The sequence below is a fragment of the Musa acuminata genome, chromosome BXJ2-8 (assembly GCF_036884655.1).
Source record: "Musa acuminata AAA Group cultivar baxijiao chromosome BXJ2-8, Cavendish_Baxijiao_AAA, whole genome shotgun sequence".
Lineage (NCBI taxonomy): Eukaryota > Viridiplantae > Streptophyta > Magnoliopsida > Zingiberales > Musaceae > Musa > Musa acuminata.
The window spans coordinates 7,811,565-7,817,103 of record NC_088345.1 but is presented as its reverse complement, the minus strand read 5'-3'; the positions used below and the strand labels follow the sequence as shown (position 1 = coordinate 7,817,103).

The window sequence follows — 5,539 nt, the reverse complement described above, 5'->3', positions numbered from 1 at the left end:
CAAACGTCGTAGTTTGGTGGCTCAGAGTACAACAGCTCCAAGATTATTTTGAGCCGCTTTTTAGATTTTGATTTTTATAGATAAGAGAATATCATTGATTGTTAGTTGATCTTATATTCCCTATAAATACTAATATGAAAAGAAAAAAATATTAATATAAATTTGACTTCCAATGTCATTGACAAATATTAACTCTAATTTTATTATATATGCATATTCTTCAGCTTTGCAATATGCAATTTTTCTCCTAACATAAAGAATTGAAAACTCTTTTATCCTTAGAAAAACTCACTTAGCTATATTTATGCAATGCGCCAAATGGAATTCAAATTCTCTTTCTTCTGTCAAGATAGAGTTCAGATTTTTTAATTGCAGCTAAATTGCCAAATCAAAAGAACAACAACAGAAAGATTTTTACAACCGCATCTCTCTCACTGTATCATCTCTGTCTATATTTATACCACACAAAGTAGTATTCCCTTCCGCTGCCGATCCATTTCTCGCAAGCCTTGCATATACGTTTTTCCAAATGCTCCAATTGAGGTGGCTCGTCCTCTTCCTCTCCGTCTTCTCCTTCGTATCACTACGTGCTCCTGTGGCCATTGCAGCTGCCTCCATCGCGAGAACCATCGTCGTCAACCTCAAGGGCGGTGGCGATTTCAAGAGCATTCAGCAGGCGATCGACTCCGTTCCTGACAACAACAACAAGTGGACGAAGATTCACGTCGCTGCTGGCGTCTACAGGTAGGTTCTCCTTCCCTTGCTTTATACCTTTAAAGAGCTGGTCGTTCATGCGGTGGGGTAAGCAGGGAGAAGGTGAACATGAAGAGCACCAAGAGTTACATCGTACTGGAAGGAGATGGAGCTCAGACGACGTCCATCGAGTGGGGAGACTACAACGGCGACTCCAGTGGCCATGACACTAACACCAGTGCAACCTTCACGTCATATGCCTCCAACTTTGTTGCTAAGAGGATAACCTTCAAGGTTTCACTGATCTATATCTCACAGTCTCTGGCCCGAGTAGCTAAAACAAGAGTACAAATCAATCCATATACTGTTCATGGCCGTGAAGCGATCTTATCATTCCACTGTAATAATCGACGAAACAGGTTTATGTGCATGGATTAGGAGTTCAAACGAACGATTTGATGAGTCTATATTTGATGCAGAATACGTACAATGGATTCGCCAAACTGACCCCCGCGGTGGCCGCTTGGATTTTTGGAGACAAGTCTGCCTTCTACTATTGCAGCTTCATTGGGTTTCAAGACTCTCGCTGATACGCTTGGAAGACACTACTTCAAGGGTTGCTACATCGAAGGTGTGACCGACTTCATCTTCGGATATAGCCAATCTATTTACGAGGTATCATTTTGATAATTTTAGATCATGTCTAAGTTACATCGATCCGACTCGACATGCAAATATAAATAATGCATGTCCTAATGATACTTACTCTCTGTACATACTCTCCTAGTTATCTCATTTAATAACAATTGCTCGTATAAGCCTCTTTTATCTTCAATTTATTCCTTCTATTGTGTACTTTTCAGATTGAAATATGTTGGTATTATATCTATTAAATTTGGAAGTTTTGACCTACAAATTTCGAAAATAGCTCTTTAAATCGACCTACTAATCAAATAAAACATGCATGAAACATGATTTATAGTTTCATATGTTCTATTATATCTATTAAATTTGGAAGTTTTGACCTACAAATTTCGAAAATAGCTTTTTAATTCGACCTACTAATCAAATAAAACATGCATGAAACATGATTTATAGTTTCATATGTTGTCTGATCAAATTGTTGTGGGTCACGCAGCGATGCAAGATATCAACAGTTAAAAGCCTTGAGAAGCCAGGATATGTGACGGCTCAAGGGCGAAACAATGCCAGTGACAATAGTGGCTTCGTGTTCAAGTGGTGCACCATCTCAGGGCCTCAAGCAACTTACTTGGGGAGGGCATGGAAACACTACTCGAGGGTGATATTTTACCAGACCTTCATGTCAGCCATCATTGTTCCAGAAGGATGGTATATTTGGTTTTCTAAAGGTTACGAGTAAGTTAATGAATGGTATTTCTATGTTTGACTTTTATTTATCGAAAAAAGATGATCTATTACTAATTATAATTGATTTTTCTAAGGTTTCTTAGCAAGTAATCAAGTGACATTTTTACGTTCGATTTTAGTTTATCACAAGAAAAAAAAAATGGATCTAGTGCACGAGACTTACGACATTATTTTTGTATGTTATTCATTGCAATTTTTTACTGTTAATCTGAATTTATCTTTTTTTTTTTTTTTGTACTTTAGAGGTGTTGTAACGTTTGCAGAATCGGGATGCACAGGACCAGGGTCAGATCTCTCAGGTAGAGTGACGTGGGAGAAGCAGCTGAGTGACGATGAGCTGAAGAAGTTCATTGATATTTCATATATTGATGGGGAAGGATGGCTCGAGGCACAGCCTCCACTTGATTAGGGTGCACACATCTCGTTCCCCCTTATCACTAATTGCAACTTACGGTGGCTTCTATCCCATCCATTGTGTGGTTTGCCATTGTTGTTCCTGGAAGCTGATAAATAAGAAAATTTCGTGGCTTTCTTTGATGTTTGCGATGGAGGAAGACATTTGCTAAGTTATGATTTAAAAACAACAATAATCATAAAGCTGAAAAGTCTTAATTACTCGAAATACATAAATATTTTATCATCATCAAACTCTATAAAATTATATTATTTTAATATTTAAATCTTTATATATAGTTTCTACTAGTAAATACTTAGATTTCTACAATATCAAACACTCAGATTTTGCCATCATCCAATCATATACCATCTTAGATGGTACGATTCCTCATTTTATCACTTACTGAAGCAACACAACAATAAGCACTTTAATCTATTCAATAAAACATTACTGGTCTAACAATGATAAATATAATTTCTAGTGTGAAAAAGGACTTTCTTTCCTAGCATTCCATTGAGAGAATGCCACCAGCCATATATATCAACGATGTTTAAAGGCAGGTTGACAGAACAAATCACTTCCAAGTGGCTAAAATCTTCAAACCCTAACAGCAAATATTTTTTCTAGAATAAACATGGGAGGAATTCATGATCTGAATATAACTTATAACCAGTTAAGTAAAAAACAACATCAACAACAGAGGTTGACTTTACAAGCATGTGTAGAAGCATAAGTGCCAGCTCCACAAATAGCATTGCCCTCGTTCACCTTCTCAGGATATGCTTAACCTATCTGGTTTACTCCGATAATGGTGACTTTGGTTGAGAACTTCTTTCACCCCCACTCCAATCCTCTAGTACGAGTCATCATTTGAAAAACTATTTCACGAATCCCTAAACTTTCAAAAACTCAAAGTGTTTGACTGTTTATATTATCTATGGCTCAGTCCATATGCCTCACATAAGACAACATCAAAATATAAGTCTTGCATTTTCATTGGATACTCTTTTGAACATAATGTCTTTCGATGTTACGAACCTGAATCTCAAAAAGTCTTTACATCCCGTCATGTTATTTTTGTAGGGATTACCTTTTCGTTTCAAAACCCTAAGCCTCCTACTGTGTGACCTACTCTGAAAAAATATACATCATTGGAGTACACCATTGATCCTGTCAACCGAGTCTCCCATAATACCATCCAGTCATTCTCTTCAGGATTCGTACTCTCTTCTTCTCCCGGTTCAACAGCTCCTCACCCCTTCTATTATGTCTCTCCCTTCTTCACAAGGTTCCCCTACTATTGAAGTAATGCCATCGGAAACACACCCTATAGCCCCTGGATATCCAATGACAACACGCTCCAAAAATGGTATCTTTAAACTACGACAAGTTCTTGACCTATATGCTATCATAAAATCCTCGTTAGAGACCAATGAACCTACCATAATTACTCAAGCCCATAAATCTCCATACTGGTATAAATCCATGTGTGAAGAATATGATGCCCTCCTCCATAATTCTACATGGACCTGATAAGACCCTAAAGTCTTATCGTGGAAGAAAAGGGAGAAATGGGGATGATAATGATCGCTTCGAGGGGATCGGCCTCCTTGATTGCTTCGAGGGGATCGACCCTCCTTGATCACTTCGAGGGGATCGACCTCCTAGGGTTTGTCCAAAGACAGAATAGTATTTTTCATAGATTTCTAAAAAGAAGCAGTTACATCCCTACTTATAGAGTTCCACCCAGAGTCCATCAGGCCTTGAACTCTAATAATAAATAAATATTAAATAAACCTCTACTTGACTCTAACTGAACCAAACCGACTCAATAAACAACTGAACTAAACAGACTCAATAAACATTATTCAAAAGCTCAGAAAAAGGGTCCTAACAGTTCCTCCCTCTTCAAATCAGCCTTGTCCTCAAGGCTGAGCAGCATCAATCTTGGGGAGGTTCTCTTTCAGCACTTTAGCCATAGACTATCTACAACGCATCACAACCCGTTGATCAAGTAAGTATGGTCTCCACTTTTTGACAGTGTAAGCAATAGGTCGATCTTTCAATGCAGTAATCATTGCAAGAAATTCCTGGCCTTTGCTATCATAAGTTAAAATCCATCCATCAGCTTCGAATATATCATAGCCTTCAATGTGGTGGGCTAATTGGGCTGTAACTTTCTTGTCCATAAAATTATTAGTGCTATCTGTATCAATCAAAATAGTAACAGGTTGATGCTTCAAAGTTCCTCCGATTTTCATAATTTGTGGGTTAGTGTAGCCAGCCAATGCATGCACTGTATGTGTGATGACTTTAATATCTTCATCGGTTTTCATACCTTTATGATCGGAGTCCAACTCTTTTACTTCCGGTTCCTCTCTAATTGGCTCAATCATCAGAAGTTGCCCTTGTTTACATTGGTGCTCCATACTCCAATTTTCATCATAGTACAAATCCCTTGCTGATCTTTCCTTGCTAATTTTTTTCTCATGTAGATTTGCAAATGAGATCGCAGCTATCATAGTGCGGGGTTGACAAGCCTTAACTTCACACCGGATCTCTGGAATAAGCCCTTCAATAAATGTATCTAGAAGTTGTCGGTCTGACCAATCTCTAGCTTTATTTGACAATTTTTCAAACCTACTCTGATATTCTAACACTGTAGAAGTCTGACGAATTTTGATAAGCTGGCAATCAACATTCTCATATTCGGATGGGCCAAAGCGAACAAGAAGTCCTCTTTTGAACTGCTCCCACGAAGGAACTCCGTAGAAAGTTTCATACCAATCGTACCACTGGAATGCATCTCCCTTGAGCTGGATTGAGGCTACTTCTACCTTGGATTCTTCTGGGGTTCCGTGAAAACGGAAAAAATTTTCTGCCTTAGAGATCCAATTGGTCGAATCTCCATCTTTCCATCTTGGAAATTCCATCTTCATGTGTGAGTAATTTGTGTCACAATGTTGGGGCCCTTTTCCTGTATTTTCAAATCTGTGCAACGTAGAACTTGAGCCCCCATTTTGTTGAAATTTGCTGAGGCTCTCCAGTAGGCTCTTTTTG

General features: G+C 38.3%; 1 pseudogene; it reads left to right on the top strand.

The window, feature by feature from the left end:
• The first annotated feature begins 529 nt into the window (after positions 1–529).
• Positions 530–2,491, top strand: LOC135619729 (putative pectinesterase 10; annotated as a pseudogene).
• The last annotated feature ends 3,048 nt before the right edge of the window (positions 2,492–5,539 follow it).